This window comes from Macrotis lagotis, chromosome X (genome assembly GCF_037893015.1).
Source record: "Macrotis lagotis isolate mMagLag1 chromosome X, bilby.v1.9.chrom.fasta, whole genome shotgun sequence".
In the NCBI taxonomy this organism is placed as follows: Eukaryota; Metazoa; Chordata; class Mammalia; order Peramelemorphia; family Peramelidae; genus Macrotis; species Macrotis lagotis.
In genome coordinates, this window is record NC_133666.1 from 670,204,794 (window position 1) to 670,223,364 (window position 18,571).

Sequence of the window (18,571 nt, forward strand, 5' to 3'; positions counted from 1 at the left end):
CTATAGTCATAAAATGCTTTAAATCCCTATTAGTCAGACAAATGCAAATTAAAATGACTCTGAGATACTATCTCATACCTAACAAATCAACTAATATAACAAAAAAAAGGAAAATGTTGGATGTTGGAGGGGACATGGGAAAACTGTAAAACTAATGTATTCATTATGGATGGAATTTTGAACTAATCCAACCTTTCTGGAGAGCAATTTAGAACTCTGCTCAAAGGCTAAAACTGTGTATATCCTTTGATCCAGCAATAACATTGCTAGGTCTATATCCCAAAAACTTCCAAAAGAAGGAAAAAGGACCTATTTACACAAAAATATTATTAGCAGTGCTTTTTGTGATGATTAAGAATTGGAAATCAGGGGTGGCAGCACTGGTCCTGGAGTCAGGAGTACCTGAGTTCAAATCCAGCCTCAGACACTTGATAATTATCTAGCTGTGTGGCCTTGGACAAGCCACTTAACATCATTTGCCTTGCAAAAAAAAATCTAAAAAAAAAGAATTAAGAATTGGAAATCAAAGTGTTACCTATAGATTGGGTAATACCTCAACAAGTTATGGCATATATGACTGTAGTGGAATATTATTGTGCTATGCGAAATGCTGAGCAGGGGGTGGCTAGGTGGTGCAGTGGATAGAGCAGAGCAGCCCTGGAGTCAGGAGTACCTGAGTTCAAATCCAGCCTCAGACACTTAATAATCACCTAGCTGTGTGACCTTGGGCAAGCCACTTAACCCCATTGCCTAGCCAAAAAAAAAGAAAGAAATGATAATAGGATGCTAAAAAAACTGGACTTACATGAACTGATGCAAAATAAAATGAAGACAACCTGAATCTTATACATAACAGCAATATTGTTCTATGAAGAATTGTGAATGACTTAGCCATTCTTAGCAATACAAAAGGCTGACTATTTTCCTCTAGAGAAAGAACTGATCATGACTGAATATAGACTAAAGCATGCTATTTTTTACTTTTTTCTTTGAGTTTTTTCTTTTATTCTGACTTCTTAAACAGAATGACTATTATGGAAATGTTTTATTTTCCTGTCTTAGGGCGTGTGAGGGAGGGACAGAGGGTAGAATATATAACTGAAAACTTTAATAAAAATACTTTTAAAATTAGGACAAATTAAATAGAAAATTAAAGGAAAATTCATTAAATAAAGTACAAAGGATTATAAAGGAAATAAATTGTATGGAAAAATAGTTATCAAAATACAATTAAAAAACAAGTTCATGTACTGCAGGTTAAGAGAAGCCTTGCTGGTGGGAATATGGGTATTTGCAGTCCTAGGTCAGCTCTCTTTCCCTCCTGACTCTGTTATAATCTAAAATAACACAAAAAAGCTATCTGGCTGATGGATTGGATCAGACAACCTCTTTACCAGGAAATGAGATGGAAAAATCCCTTTTTCTTCTCTTTGTATATTTCTTCGTGGTCCTGTGGGCTAGAAAGATGAATGTGCTAAAATTCTAAAACATACACCTGAAGAATTATAGTATAAACTGGTGGGGAGTTCAGGGGATTGGAGACATTACTTCTTGCAAAAAGCACATTTGTTCAATGTGGGTACTTTACTTCTCACATCAGATTTGAATACAGACATTCTAAAGTCTCTGTACTTTTTAAAAAAATATTTTGATAACTATTCCAATTGATTTTTTTAAATTCCATATTTCATTTTGTTTATTTAAATCTATAATTCTGAATAATCTTTAGGTTGCATCACTTTCAAGAGGATCCATGATATAATAAAAAGATATAGATCCTTTGTTTTAGGAGTTGTTCTATTTCTTTAAAAAAAAGAGTTCTATTATTTTTCTTTTTTTAACACCACCACAATCATTTTCACCTTACCCTTACCCTCATCCATTGAACCCTTCCATTCAAAAAAGATAATGTTTTTTCTTATGATTAATATTGATTTTATAAATAAAATTTTGAATTCCTTCCACCCCTCTTTCTCCTAAGATGGTAAGCAATTTGATATAAGTTATATATGTGCAATCATATAAAACATTTCATATTAGTCATGTTGCAAAAGAAAAACAGAACAAAAGGAAAAACTACAAAAAGACAATAAAGAAGTGCTTTGATCTGCTTTCAGATTCCATCAACTCTTTCTCTAGGTGTGGATAGCATTTTTCACCATAAGTCTTTTGAACTTGTCTTGGATCTTTGTATTGCTCAGAAGAGCTAAATCAATGATAATTGAGCATCAACCTATGTGCTGGTTCTGCTCATTTTACTTTGCATCAGTTCATATAAGTCTTCCAAATTTAAAAAGAAAAAAATCTAATCAAAATCCACTAAGACCCTGAGACAGTGTATATATTTTACCACATCCATGGACACCCACCTCTCCACCAAGAAGAGAAAGGCATGTTACATTTTTAATTATCTGAGATGGAAATTGTAGCGTACGCTTTTGAGTTTTGCTACAGTTTACCTGTTTTGAGGATGTGTGGCCCAGTAGAGAGAGGTCTGGTCACTAAATTCAGGAAAACCAGGCTTCAAATTCTCCTTCTGATACTACACATGTAACTTAGCAAATCCCTTAACTGAATCTTTGGTTTCTTCATTTGTAAAATGGGGAGTTTATATTAGGGTTCTTTCCACCTTTAGCAGCTTCTTAAAGATTAATGCACTGTGTTCTCTAACTGAATGAAATTACAAATCTTGACCAGAATTTTTTTGTTGTTGTTTGTTCATTTTATCTAATATAAATATGTAAATACAACATGCAAATACAATTTTCAACATTTCTTTTTTATTTTTTTTTTAAGTTTTTGCAAGGCAATGGGGTTAAGTGGCTTGCCCAAGGCCACACAGCTAGATGATTATGAAGTGTCTGAGGCCCGATTTGGACTCAGGTTCTTCTGACTCCAGGGCCGGTGCTCTATGCACTACACCACCTAGCCACCCCCAACATTACTTTTTTTTTTTTTTTTAGGTTTTTGCAAGGCAAATGGGGTTAAGTGGCTTGCCCAAGGCCACACAGCTAGGTAATTATTAAGTGTCTGAGACCGGATTTGAACCCGGGTACTGCTGACTCCAGGGCCGGTACTTTATCCACTGCGCCACCTAGCCGCCCCATCCAACATTACTTTTTAAGAGAATTCCAAATTCTCTCTCTTTCTCCCTCCTCTCCCCCATTGAGAAAGCAAGCAATATATGTGTAATCATGCAAAATATTTTCATAATTGTCATGTTGTGAAAAAATATATAGACCAAAAAACCTAAAGAAAAATAAGGAAAGATTTTTAAAAGTATGCTTCAATCTGTATTCAGACACCATCAGTTTTTTCTCTGGGATAGAGAGCTGTCCTAGATCATCATATTGCTGAAAATAGCTAACAGATTCACAGATCACTGCTGTTACTTTGAATCAGATCATGTAAATCTTCCTAGTTTTTCTGAGAACATCCAGCTTATTGTCATTTCATTTTTTAATGTCATTTCTTATAGTAGAATTCTATCTTATCACAAAACCCATTTTGTTTAGCCCTCTCCCAATGGATAGGCATCTCCTCAATTTACAATTCTTTGCTGTCGGAAAAAAGCTGCTACAATTTTAGGTTTTTGCAAGGCAATATGGGGTTAAGTGGCTTGCTCAAGGCCACACAGCTAGGTGATTATTTAAAGTGTCTGAGGTCAAATTTGAACTCAGGTCCTCCTGACTCCAGGGCCGGTGCTCTATCCACTGCACCACCTAGTTGCCCCTTACAATTTTTTTGTACACATATTGACCAGAAAATCTTTTACATTATTGAAGTCTTTGTGTATTTTATTTTCTTGTTGGGACCCTGGAAAGAGCACTGAATTTAGAATAAGAGAACTTGATTCAAACTTCTTTCTGGTGCCGAGACAAATAAGACATTTCATCTCTGAGCTCTTGGCATTATCTCTAAGTGTTCCACATGTAAGGAATATTCACCCTCCTCCAGTTCAACTATTGATCTTCCAGTCTTCCAACAAGTCCCAACTAAAATTTCACTAAATACAGGAAGCCTTCCCCAAACCCTCTTAATTCCAGTGTCTTCCCTTGCTTAATTATTTCCTATTTATCCTCTAACAGCTTGTTTCATATACACTTGTTTGCATATGGTCTCTCGTATTAGATTGTTGATATCATTTATTTTTACATCAGCTTTATTTTTGAATATATTCTTTTTCTCCCCTTCCCAACAAGCAATCATTTGTAACCAAGAGTAAACAAAGATTTAAAAAACTTATCAGCAAAATCAAACAAAATACATCAATCTCCCCCAATTAGAATGAGAATCCATTAGGAATAGGGACTGTCCACAACAAGTCCAATTTCTTTTTTCCTTTTTTATTCTTTTCTTTTGTTTTCTTTTTGCAAGGCAATGGTGTTAAGTGACTTGCCCAAAGTCATACAACTAGGTAATTATTAAGTATCTGAGGTCAAATTTGAACTCAGGTCCTCCTGACTCCAGGGATGGTGCTCTAAATACTGTCCAACTTAGCCACCCCTTTTCCTTTTTTCTTTTTTTTTAACAAGTCCAATTTCAATCTATGCTTATCATGGATACAAATGTAAAGCCTATGTTAGATTGCCTTCAGTTGGGGTGGGGGAAGGAAGGGAGGGAGGGAGAATAAAAAGGGATCACTAGAATTCTGAGAGTGGGATATAGCTAGCCTTTCTCTGTAGAGTACTCTCATTATTAAAAAAAAAACCCAACCTAGATAAACGGGTAGCTTGCTGGCACAGTGGATTGAGCGCCTGACCTGGAGGTAGAAAGACCTGAGTTCAAATTTGGCCTCAGAAGGTTGACCATATTAGTTGTGTGACCTTGGGCAAGACATTTAATCCCATTGCCTTTTAAAAATAAAACATAATTAGATAAGAGAGGCCATTCTTTGTCTCATTTCTTTCTTACCCAGCCTTAATCACTGAAAAGGCATTGCCTCAGACAAACTAAGATCTGGGAAAGACCTTAGTTTAAAAAGGCCAAGGTCTTCTACTGCATCCATGGGCGTCTCCAGGCATCCTGATTCATATCAGCCCACTGGACCCACAGATGGCTGTAGAGGAAAAAGTGAGGCTGGGAACTTTAGGACACTCAAATCCAATTCACTTGCATGTCATGGCCTCACCTCCCTGATGTCATGATCCTCTTTGAGGATGAGGGACTAACAACTATCAAACAGGAGTTGGGAACAGTAGTACCCTTTGAGTTTTTCCAAGGCAATATATAAAATAAAGGCACTGAACAAGAAGGCCTCTGAGGTCTCTTCCTGTGTAGGAGTCCTGAGAGAAGTTATGATCTATTACAGAATGTTCAGAAATCAGGAAATGAAACATATAAGGACTTGATTTATTGTTTTGTTGATTGTCTAGACCTAAGAAAGCAAAGGAAAAGATGTTGTAAAGCAGATTAAACTTGAAAATGTGTCAAACATTCAACCCCCCCAATAGTCATATATTAAACATTTACCAGCATACTGCTGCGTCCAGATATAAATAATGATCTATATTTCTCTGTTCTTTTTATCAGATTAGAGAATTTAGAATTAGAAGGAAATTTTAAGATCTTTAAGACCTATAGTTAGATTTTACTTATATTCAAACGGAGGCTCCATCTGGAATGACTTTGGTCACAAAGCTTCTAAATAAGGGGGTCAGAATTCTTAAGCCAAACTTTCTTACAGTTCCTCTTTGCCTCTCTTCAGGTACCCTTCAAACCACACAAGGGGTGGACTGATGGCTTCTGAGACCCTTGCAACTTTTGATCTATAACCCTATGCTCCCATGATGCCTAGACTTCCAAACTCAGAGTTAGGCATAGTGTTCCTATGGTCTTCATAAATAGGAGGTCTAGTAAATAGGGCCACACACATTCCCGCTTCAGGCTGTTTTTCTGGGTGAGAGAACAGAAGGTGTTAGAGGGAAGTTATTATTATTGTGATTACAGTGTTTCCCCCCCTAACACACCTTGTATTCTGGGGAGCTTATAAGCCTTACCACAGTGTCTGTTTCAAGAAGCTAAATTAGCGTTTTCAACAAAATTAAAATAGCCGACTTCCCATAGTTACCTTCAAAAGCCACTTTCCTACCCAGCCTCCCTATTAGCTCATGCTCCTTTCTAGCAGCCACCTACCTGATCCAACTTAGGGCTGGCCTAAACACACAGATCAGAAGATTTAGAGCTGAAATTTGGGTAATAGTTACTGACTGTGTGTGCCAGGCATTGTCCTGGATAATGCAGATGCAGAAACAAAGTGAGGCAGCTCTTGTCCTTGGGTAGTTGCTCATCCACTGGGGTGGTCAGATAGAGAAGATACATTTCCCTTCAGAACAGCTTCTTTACCCCATTTCCCAGCTGTTCCTGTGGCCCAGGACTGGGATTAGGAAACTCTCCTTTCTCACCTGCCCTTCTGAGAATTCCTAGTCAGCTCTGGGATCTTCTTTTACAAGTCTTTCTTCACTCTATTGAGTGCATTTGCATGTGCAAATGCATGTGCAAAAACACAGCTGTGAATACATATGTGTTATATGTGTGCATAGAAAATGAAGATTTCGTGCACATGTATACAGAGGTACATTATGTGTGCATGCATAACATAAGTAAGAATCTGTGGGTGTATATGGATCCCACATACATACATGTATAAATCACATTGGGCATATGCAATGAGTTTGTTTATATATGTCTGCATATGTGCCTTCATGGTGCATAGCTGAACACACACATGAGGTTCTAGATCTAGGTGTGTGGGCACATGTATAGAAACATACATTCATATAGGTATAACTAAACATGGGGTAAATGGGTGTTGTCTAGGTATTTATGCATATGTCTATACAAATATTTGCTATTGTTGTTTGTTCTTCATTTTTAAAAAAATTTTTATGTATTTAAGGCAATAGGGTTAAGTGACTTGCCCACGGTCACACAGCTAGGTCATTATTAAGTATCTAAGGCCAAATTTGAACTCAGGTCCTCCTGACTCCAGGGCCGGTGTTCTATCCACTGTGCCACCTAGCCGCCCCCTCCCCTGTCCATTCTTGAAGCAGATTGTGACCTCAAGGAGGTGATGCCATGACATGTAGGTGAATGGGGATTTGAGTGAGGTGGGGCTGTGCTAAGTCACCAGCCTCCCTTTCTCCTCCAGAGCCATCTGGGTCCAGTGAGGACAACTGTAGATGGCCCTGAGTAGGAGACAATCAAGATTAAGTGACTGGTCTAAAGTCACACAGATAGCAAGTGTCAACTGTCTGAGACCGGTTTCCAACCTCTCATCCTTCTGATTTCAAGGCCAGTGTTCTATCCACTGGTCCACCCAGCTACCAAATCCACTGTGCCCTTAGCTACCCTAAGGGGCAACATGGTACAATGGAAAGAAAATTAGTTTAGAAGTCAGTGAATTGGGGCTCTGCTATTCATCATTACACACACACACACACACACACACACACACACATATATTTATATATACTACTTCCTCCAGTAAAATGGAAACTCTTTGAAGGCAGGAACTATTTAATTTTTACTTTTTGTATCCCTTTATCATTTTGTATGCCCACCACAGTATCTGACATATAAAAAAATGTAATAAATGCTTATAATAGGGGTAGCTAGGTGGCACAGTGGATAGAGCACTGGCCCTGGAGTCAGGAGGACCTGAGTTCAAATTTGACCTCAGACACTTAATAATTACCTAGCTGGGTGGCCTTGGACAAGTCACTTAACCACATTTGCCTTGCAAAAACCTAAAAAAAACACAAAAAACCCAGTAAATGCCTATAATGATTGACTGATCATACAGATAGAAATTATATAGAAGATAGATATTATGCACCAAAATAATTCCAAGAAATTGAAGAGTTCTAAAAGCTGGTGGGATTTCCCCGGAATAAACAATAAAGCAGCTGCTGTGGGACTGACCCTGTGCTCAGGATACCAAAGAAAGGCAAAAGATTTGCCCTCAAGAAGTTGATAATTGGGGGCGGCTAGGCTAGGTGGCGCAGTGGATAAAGCACCAGCCCTGGAGTCAGGAGTACCTGGGTTCAGATCTGGCCTCAGACACTTAATAATGACCTAGCTGTGTGGCCTTGGGCAAGTCACTTAACTCCATTCGCCTTGAAAATAAAAACAACAACAAACAAACAAAACTTAGAAAACAAAGAAGTTCATAATCTAATGGGGTTAAAGGCTGGTCTCAGAAGCAACAAGGGAACTTGAAGGGGGCTTGTTGTTTAAGTCATTACAGTCAGGTCTGACTCTTCATGCCCCCATTTGGGTTTTTCGGGGTATAGATACTGGAGTGGTTTACCATGTCCTTTTTCAGCTCAATTACAGGCGAAGAAACTGGGGCAAACAGTTAAATGACTTGCCCAGAGTCACCCAGTTAGTAAGTGTGTAATGTAGGATTTAAACTTAGTCCTTTCTGCTGTGGCCCAGCATTCAATCAACTTCATCACCTAGCTGCCCCTTTGAATGGGTCTGGGGATTCTAAAAAGTGGCTATGAGAGGGCAAAACATTCCAAGTGAAAGGGGTGTACAAAATCATGGAGAGAAGTGATGGAATTCCATTTAGGTTATCATGCCAGCTGATCAGATCAGTGTTCATCAAGGGGTGTTATGTGAAATAAACCTAGAGATGGAGTTGCTCAGATGTGAGTGGTAATAACAATCAGAAACTGAAACTCAAGGCAGCCTGGTGCTTTGGGAAGGTCACTGGCTTGGAGTCAAGGGATCTTTATTCAAATCTACCCAAACATGTGTTCCTTGCCTTCTCTGGCCTCAGTTTCTTCCACTGTAAGAGGACTTTCCCTTCAACAAGCATTTATCCAGTGACAGTTTGATTCTAAGCATCATGCCAAGTCAGAAATAGTTCTTGTCCTCAAGGAGCTCACTTTCTACCAGGAGAGACAAGGTACACACAGATTTGGGTAGATGCCAAACAGATGAAAGGCAACCAGATGGGCAAAAGCATTAGTGGCTGGGAACCAGAGTAGACCACAGACCTTTGTCACTTGAGCTGCATTTTGAAGGAAACCAGATTCCAAGAAGCTAAGGGAGCTGGGGAGGGGGGGGAGGTTATCCTAGGCAGGGGAAGCCAATGCAAAGTGTTGAGACAAGAGATGGGGTGTGGAGTGAGAACCCCTGTAAGACCCTCTAGCTTACATCTGTGGGGGTTTGGGGGGGTTAGGGTTTTTTTTGCAAAGCAATGGGGTTAAGTGGCTTGCCCAAGGCCACACAGCTAGGTAATTAGTGTCTGAGGCTAACTTATATCTGTGAATGGATGGATGGATGGATGGATGGATGGATGGATGAAAAATCACATCCTGTGTCCCAAGCAGGATGGGCCAAGGGACTTTTAATCTGGCATTTCTTCCCCACTATTCCACTGGGGATGGGGGTGGAGGTGGAGGTGGGGGTGGGGGGGTGTCCGGTAAGGGTAAGGAGAATTGGCCAAAGGATTTCAAAGGGTTCTTCTCAGTCCCCTCCTCCGCCCCCTTCCTACCCCCCTCCCGGAGACTGAAATTCCTCCAGTAAAGCAACAAAGCCTTTCATTTCCCAATTAGAGATAAAGCTTAAAATGCAAATAGCTCCGAGAGAGCTAATCCATCAATCAACAAATATTTACTGAATGGGGAGGCCCTTTGAGAACCGGCAGGCTCCAGCCAGGCCCAGTTACAAAGAAGAGTGAGATTCTCAGTGGGACTTTGTTTGGGTAAGAAGACACATCTCTTAAGCCTCCCCAGGGCAAAGTAGCGTCACTCTCTCTGGCTCAGGTCCCTAGATTCCACTTGGATTAAAAGGAGGGTCCCAGAATCCCAGAGTTGAAAAGAAGGCACAGTCTCCATCCATAGTCACTTCCTCCCAAATTCAGGGCCCCTCTCCAATGTCCCCCCAACAAATGCTGTTTCTGTCTCTCCCTCCATAGAAAGCATGCTCCTGGAGGGCAAGAACTGTCTATATCCTGTACTTAAAACACCAGATTTTTAGCACAGGGTCAAAAAGTCTTTATAAACGGTTTCCTAAATCCCAAATCCTGGAGGTGCAAAGAAGGGCAAAAATTGGTGCAACCAAGATTAAAAGGATTGTAGTAAATTGGGAAGCATGTTTTACAACTATTATCTTTATCAGGCAAAGGACTCATTTCTAAAATATATAGAGAACTGGGTCAAATTCATAAAAACAAAAAAACTAGCCATTCCCCAACTGATAGATTGTTAAAGGATATGGAAAGGTAATTCTCAGACAAAAAAAAAATCAAAGCTAGGGGTGGCTCGGTGGAGCAGTGGATAGAGCACCAGCCCTGGAGTCAGGGGCACCTGAGTTCAAATGCCGCCTCAGACAATTAATTACCTAGCTGTGTGGCCTTGGGCAAGCTACTTAACCCCAGTGCCTTGCAAAAAAACTAAAAAACAAAACAAAACAAAAAAACCCCAAAGCTATCTAGAGTCATATGAGAAATTGCTCTAAATCATTATTGATTAGAGAAATGCAAATTAAAGCAACTCTGAGGTTATATCTCTCAGACTGACCAATATGACTAGAAAGGAAAATGATCAATGTTGGAGGGGATGTGGGGAAATCTGGGACACTAATGCATTGTTGGTGGTATTGTAAACTGATTCAACCTTTCTGGAGATCTGTTTGGAAGTATGTCCAAAGGGCAATGAAAATGTGCATACCCTTTGATCCAGCAACATCACTACTGGGTCTGTATTCTGAAGAAATCATGAAAAAGGATAAAAAACCCACATGTACAAAAATATTCATAGTAGTTCTTTTTGTAGTGGCAAAGAATTGGAAATTGAAGGGATATCCATCAATTGGGGAATAATTGAACAAATTGTGGTATATGAATCAATGGAATACTATCATTCAATTGTTTCTAGAAGAAATCATAAGGGAAGGGGATTTCAGAAAAGCCTGAAAAGACTTGCATGGGGGCGGCTAGGTGGCACAGTGGATAGAGCACTGGCCTTGGAGTCAGGAGTACCTGGGTTCAAATCCAACCTCAGACACTTAATAATTACCTAGCCTTGTGGCCTTGGACAAGCCACTTAACCCCATTGCCTTGAAAAACCTAAAAAAAAAAAAAAGACTTGCATGAATTGATGCAGAGTGAAATGAGCAGAATCAAAAGATATGCACATTAACAACATAGGGTGAAAGTCAACAGTAATGGACTTGTTCATTTTAGCAGTACAATAATCAAAGATAATCTTAAGGGACTTGTGATGAAAAATATCATCCATATCCAGAGAAGGAACTGTGGAGTTTAGATGAAGACCAAAGCTAATTATCTTCAATTTTTAAAAATTGTCTTATGTCTTATGTAATTTTGCTATCTCTAATGTTTTCTTTCTTCCTTTTGGATCTGATTCTTCTCTCACAAAACATATAATTTCGATCTGTGTTGAACCTGATTACAAATGTTGAGATTCTATTGGATTGCTTTCTGTCAGGAGTGTAGGGGAGACAGAGGAAAGAGGAGAGAAAAATTGTAAAACTCAGTACCTTGCAAAAAAAAAAGAAATGATTGGCAAAGACTATCATTATATGTAGTTGGAAAAACAAATAAAATATCTATTTACAAAAATTGTTTCCCTGTCCTCCAGAGGTTTAAATTCTAGAGGATGGCAGGGAAAGAAGTTAATCCAGGATGGCAGATGCTGGGAAGTTATGGGTCTTCTGAAAAAGGTAGGATTTAAGCTATGTCTTTTCATTCATTCGTTCGTTCATTTGTTTGTTCATCCATCCATCCATCCATCCATTCTAGTGCTCATCCAGCATGAATGGGAAATCCAGCTAACCTCCCAAGGTAGCCCCTCCACTTTGGACAGTTTCATGATTAGGAAGCTTTTTCTTATAGATATAGCCAATCTTCTCAGTTACTTGCCCCTCTTGTCCCTAATTCTACTCTCAGGATTGAAACCTAAAGGAGTCTATCCTCCTTCCATTAGCCCAAGGGTCTTAATCATAATGGATAGATGACAAGGAGATTCTTGAATTTTTTTTTAATATTGAGATCACTGTATTTCCTGATGATTGGTTTGTTTTATAATCCTATATGTTTTATTTTATGCATTTAATTAGATAATTATAATAGTTAACGTCTATATAATTCTTACTACATATTAAGCAGTGTGATAAGTGATTGATAATTATTATCTCATTTAATTAACTCAACAACCTTAGGAGGTAGGCTATTATTTATGCATTTTACAGAAGAGGAAATTGAGGCACACAGAGGCAAAGTGACTTGTGAAGTCACACAGCCTGTAAATATCTAAGAATGGATTTGAACTCAGGTCTTTCAATCTTATTCAATGGGATATCTAACATGATTATAATAAGGGGTCTATGACAGAGAAAAGTTAGGAACCCTTGAAATCAATAGTCCAAAGACCTGAAGAGGAACTAGACTCTGGGGATACAAGAATAGAAGACACAAGTAAAGCAGGGCAGTCTTTAAGGACCTTACATGCTATGAGGGAAAATAAAAAATAAATAAATAGGAGCATATCTATATTTCTGTCTGTCTGTGCATCTAATCTGTCCCTGTCTATCTAGCTATCTGTCTAGCTATCTATCTAGCTGTCATTCTATTTGTCTATCTCCCTATCTATTTATCTATCTAATCATCTGTCTGTCCATCTAACTGGTTATCTCTCTGACTATTTATCTATCTGTCATTCTATGTGTCTATGTGTTTGTCTATGTATGTATGTATGTATATATCTGTCTATGTATCCTTCCTGTATGTATCTGTCTCTCATTCTGTGTCTATATAATGTTTTTCTATCTATATATTCTATGTATGTCTGTATATATGTTTGTCTATCTGTCTATCCTATCTAAGTATGTATCTGTCAATTTATTTATCCTGTCTGTCTGTCTCACTCTGTCATTCTGTGTCTGTCTGTCTTTCTATGTATGTATGAACATCTGTTTGTATATGTATCTATCTATCTTGCTTCTATCTGTCTACCTGTCTATCTTAATCTATCTATCATCTATCTATCTATCTATCTATCTATCTATCCATCCCATCCATGTATCTACCTCTTCATCTATCTATCTTTCTATCCATCCTTCCATCTATATATCTATGTATCTGTCTGTATCTATCATCCATCTCTACACACACACACACACACACACACACACACACACACACACACACACACAGTAAAAGTAAGGTCATTTTTGCTGGGGAGAGAAACTAGCCCTGGTTGGGTAAGAAGAGGTTCATACAAGAGATGTTTTTTTTTAATTAATCTTTGAAGGATTCTGGGGGTTCTGCTGGGGGAGTGAGGAAGAAAGTCTGGGGCTAGACTCCAAGAGGGAAGGTGGAGTGAAATGTTCTGTTTGAGAGAAGTCAGTTCCTCTGGCCCTAAGAATACATGAGTGATTGTGATGTGAAATACCTCCTGGAAAGGCAGCCAGGTTGTGAATTCACGGCCCTAGAAGGCAGAGACAAGTTGGCATTTTATCTTGGTGGCTATAATTTTCTCTGAGATATCTATAGACCCTTTCAGATATTCTGTTCTAGATCTATTCTAGATGCTGGAAGAAACTTACAGTCTAGTCAGCTAGGGAATTGTATCCAGATTGCTTTTGGCAAGGATGATTTCAGAGACCAATGCCTGGAGAGGGCCAGGGGCTGTCTTTAGGGGGAAGAAGAAAAGAGAGGCTGGTTTGAAGAGAAATGAAAGGTCCGCTTTCCCAGTTTGGATCTGGGCTAGGAAATTTGCCAGACAGCTTTTCATTGCACCTACTTGCCCTCCACTCTCCCACTTCACCCACCTGCCTCTTGGAGTATGACTATCCCAATTTTGAAGACACATTTTTGATGGGTTTTGGTTGTGGTCCTGGAGGGGGAAGGGACTGGAACTGAGAGCCTGGGTGGCATGATAGATAGAAAATGTCAGGCATGGACCCACATTGTACTGGGATCAAACCTTTTCCCAAGTACTTACTAGTTATGTGACCTGGAGACAACGAATTTCAAATTCTCATCTATAAAATGGACATGATAATGCCAGTAGCACCAACCTCGCCAAATTATGAAGAGGTCTAAATAAGATTCACAGAGTATGTGGAAAAAAGGCTTCATTCCCACCTCTGCTCCTTGGTACTTATGTGACCATGGTCATTTCCTCTCTGGGTCTCAGTTTCTTCATCTGCAAAATGAGGGTGTTGGATTAGATGACCCTTTCAGCTCTGTACTTCCTCCCCAGTTCCCCCATCTAATCCAAACCTTTGTCAGGGCAACTGGGTAGTTACTTTAATTAGGGTTGAGGAATATTCCTCTATGCTATAATAAAGTGTACCCTCTAAGTCTCCAGTTCCCATGAGAACAGTCAGCCTGAAGTCCTGGATCCTGATCCTGGGGGAGCTTGGTAGATCTTGGTGAAGTGTTACGCTCAGTGTGCCTCAGTTTCCTCATTGGCAAAACAGGTAATATCTGCAGATATTCCCTTACCAAGTTATTCAAAGAACTAAAGAGAACCCAGTGTCTGTTTTCTAGTTTATAAATGTGTGGAATCTCGATAAATAGTCAAACCTAGCAGATTTCTGATGAAAAAATCAAAACAATTTATAATAATACTAAGAAATGCTTTAAATCATTAATTTGAGATATAATTTTATCAGATTGATTAAAATGATAGAAGGGGAAAATGACAAATGTTATATGGAAAAATTGAGACATTAATTCACTGTTAGTGGGATTAGGAACTGATCCAACCATTTTGGAGATCAATCAGGAATTAGGTTTAAAGAGTTATAAAACTGTGTATGCTCTTTGATCCAGCAATACCATCATTATGTCTGTTTCCCAAGATGATTAGGGAAACATGGGAGGCACATGAAATAACAAAGAACAAAATGAGTGGAACAAAGAGAACACTGTATATAGGAACAGCAGAATTGTTTTAAGAACTATTTGGGGGCGGCTAGGTGGCACAATGGATAAAGCAACGGCCCTGGAGTCAGGAGTACCTGGGTTCAAATCCGATCTCAGACACTTAATAATTACCAAGCTGTGTGGCCTTGGGCAAGCCACTTAACCCCATTTGCCTTGCAAAACCCTAAAAAAAAAAAAAAAAAAAAAAACTATTTGAGTGGGGACACTAGGTGTCACAGTGGATAGAGCACTAGCCCTGGAGTCAGGAGGACCTGAGTTCAAATCAGACCTAGCTGTGTGGCCTTGGGCAAATCACTTAACCCTATTGCCTTACCAAAAAAAAAAAGGATTATTTGAGCAACTAACTCATTTTGAGTATTATAAATAATGAACTCAGCTACAAAGGTCCCATGATGCTATTTGTATTCAGAGAAAGAACACACACATACACACACACACACACACACACAAATGGTAGCCATCTCTAAGGCAGAGGAGGAAGGGGAAAATGTAAAAAGTGAAAAACAGAATAAAAATATAAAAATTTAGAGGGGAAACAGAAAGTGAAGTAGCTTTGAAAATGATATGTAGTATTTAATATATAGTTTTTAAAAAAATAATATGAAATGTAAATTCATGATTTTATAGTGAATCCTCTTCTTATGTTATGATGTAAACCTGGAAATATTCTTTTTTCTTTGTGCATTTAAATTAAGAATCAATAGAAAAGAACCCCCCCACACACACACATACATAAAAAGATGTGAGGTATTCCTCTATGGTAAAACTAAATGAATAGTCTCCCAATCTTCCAGCTTCAAATTGCATCCTTACTCTCATCATTTCTTCCCTCATATCCAATCTGTTTTCAAGGTCTGTGGATTCCACCTTTGTAACATCTCTTGTCCTAATACATCTCTTTCTCCCTGGAGCAGACTTTCATCACCTCACCTATTGCAATAGTTGCTGGGGGAGTAGGGGGGAGGGGAAGAGAGCTCTGCCTGCCTCTGGTCTGTCCCCACTCCAGTCCATCTACTATCAAGCAGTCAAATTGAACTTCTTAATTGAGATCTGACCATGTGATACCTCCCTCCTCCTTCCCCCCAATTTAATACACTCCAGTGGCTTGATATCACCTCTGGGATCAAGTATAAAAATCCCTTGATTTTGGAAACCATCACCTGCCTGGCTCTCTGCATCTTTATAACATACTGTGCCCCCCCCCCCCCACCACTCCCATTCCAAACTTTTTTTTTTTAGTTTTTGCAAGGCAATGGGGTTAAGTGGCTTGCCCAAGGCCACACAGCTAGGTCATTATTAAATGTCTGAGGTTGGATTTGAACTCAGGTCCTCCTGACTCCAGGGCCAGTGCTCTATCCACTGCGCCACCTAGCCGCCCCTATCCCAAACTTTTAATCCAGTGACACTGGCTTTCTATGGAGGGTCTCAGTCTAGATTCCGGGAGAGAAATAAAACACTGTTTCTTGGCTTTGGACATTTTCACAGGCTGTCCCCTTCATCCATGGGAGCCTCTTCCTTCTCATCTCTGCCTCCTGGCTTGCTTGTTTTGCTTTCTACAAATATGAAATTTCACCTTCTACAGGAGGTCTTTCTTCACCCCCTTCTCTCTAGTGATGATCTCCAGTTAAATCCTGCCTATATCTAGTTTGTACATAATTGTTTACCTGTTGTCTTCCCCAATAGACTGACTTCCTTGAGAAGATGGACTGGCCTTTCCTTTTCTTTGTTTTTTAACATACTGTCTGGCACAATGTGGATATTGAATAAATGCTTGACTTGAGCAATCTTGGACTCAGAAAGGAGGTCACATAAGGATAAGGACCTCAGGGGTATTTGAGGAGGAGGGGGTGGGGTTGAGGGACAGGTGGTGGTGGGCAGGGCCAGTGACTTCTTCAACTCAGTGCAAAAGCAAGGTTAGTTTATTGGACCTTAGAGATCACTTACTACAGTCTATTTTAAAAAAGAGGAAATTGGGGATCAGAAAAGGTGAGTGAAGGACCTAATGTTACCCCAAGTTAATGTCAGAGTAAGATCTAAGTCTCAAGCCTTTGGATCACAATTAGGGAACTAGGAGAGATTTTGTCCTCTCAATTCATTCAGTCCTCTTAACTCACAATCAAGAGTAATAGTAATAAGAATAATAGTTAATTGCTGTGCCATTCATTAAAGGTGTGCAAAGCTCTCATATATATTATCTTTTTTTATCCTCACCAAAGCCCTATGAGGAAGAGACTATTATAACTATTTTGTAAATGAGAAAAACTGAGGCTGAAAGCAGTTAAATGACCTGCCCAGATTCATATAGCCAAGATCTGTGGCAGGATTCAAACTCAGGTCTTCCTGATTCCCTAGTTATACCACTGAGTTATGTTTTCTGATTCCCTAGTTATGCTACTCTAAAAAGTATTTAATGAATAAGGCACTGAACTAGACCAGAGGGAGAAAAGAAAAAATGAAACCATCGCTAACCTCATGCAATATACATTCCATTGTGATGATGTTTGTCCTTCTTTCTTGGAGACCATGACATTAGGGGAAGTGATACTATGGCAAACACATAAGTAAGATTTGAGTGAGGGGAGTTATATTAAATCAACAGCTTCACTTTCTCCTCCAGAGCCATCTGAGGTCAGTGGCCACATATGAATCAAGATGGCCCAGGATGCAAGGCAATCAGAGTTAAAGTGACTTGTCCAAGGTCACACAGCCAGTAAGTGGCAAGTGTCTGAGGTCAAATTCAAACTCATGTCCTCCTGACTACAAGTGCAGTGCTCTATCCACTGCGCCACCTGGCTGCCTTCATTCCATTAAGAGAGATAATATATCCACACACCAGTATAGATAACAAATATCAGGTAGATTTGGAGGGGAAAACAATAGCTGAAGGGATCAGGAAAGGCCTCATGTAGGAGGAGTATCAAGTTAAATCTGGAGTTGGCAGTTTGGGAGGCAGCAGTGAGGAAGGAGCGCATTACAGGCATGGGGGGGCCACCTATGCAAAGGTCTGGATTTACCATCCAATTATGAACTTCAGCAAATAGGTCCCTGTGAAGGGGAGAACTGTAAAATAAGCCTGGAAAGGTGGGATGGAGCCAGGTTGTGAAATGTTTCAAATCTAAATCCATGGTAATAGGGAGCCATAGAGCTCATTTGAGCAAGGGAGTGATATAATCAGACTTAAGCTATAAGAATATAATTTTGAGGGGTGGCTAGGTGGTGCAGTGAATAGAGTCAGGAGTACCTGGGTTCAAATCTGACCTCAGACACTTGACAATTACCTAGCCGTGTGACCTTGAACAAGCCACTTAACCCCATTGCCTTGAAAAATCTAGAAAGAAAGAAAGAAAGAAAGAAAGAAAGAAAGAAAGAAAGAAAGAAAGAAAGGTAGGTAGTGGTCTTGTAAGAGATTGATGGGAAAGATTTTTTTTTTTGAAGGCAAAATTCACCAAGCTTGGCAAGTGATCAAATGTGTGGTGTATGAGTGAGTGAGGTGTCGATGTAGGCACCAATGTTGTGAATCTGAGGTCAGCTCAGATGAGGAAACGGAAACCTTTGTCCTCTGACTTGGAGAATCCAGGATTCTTCCTCCCTCTCAAAATATCTCCTGTGTCCCAGGTCCGTTCATCTTTCCTCTATGCTACT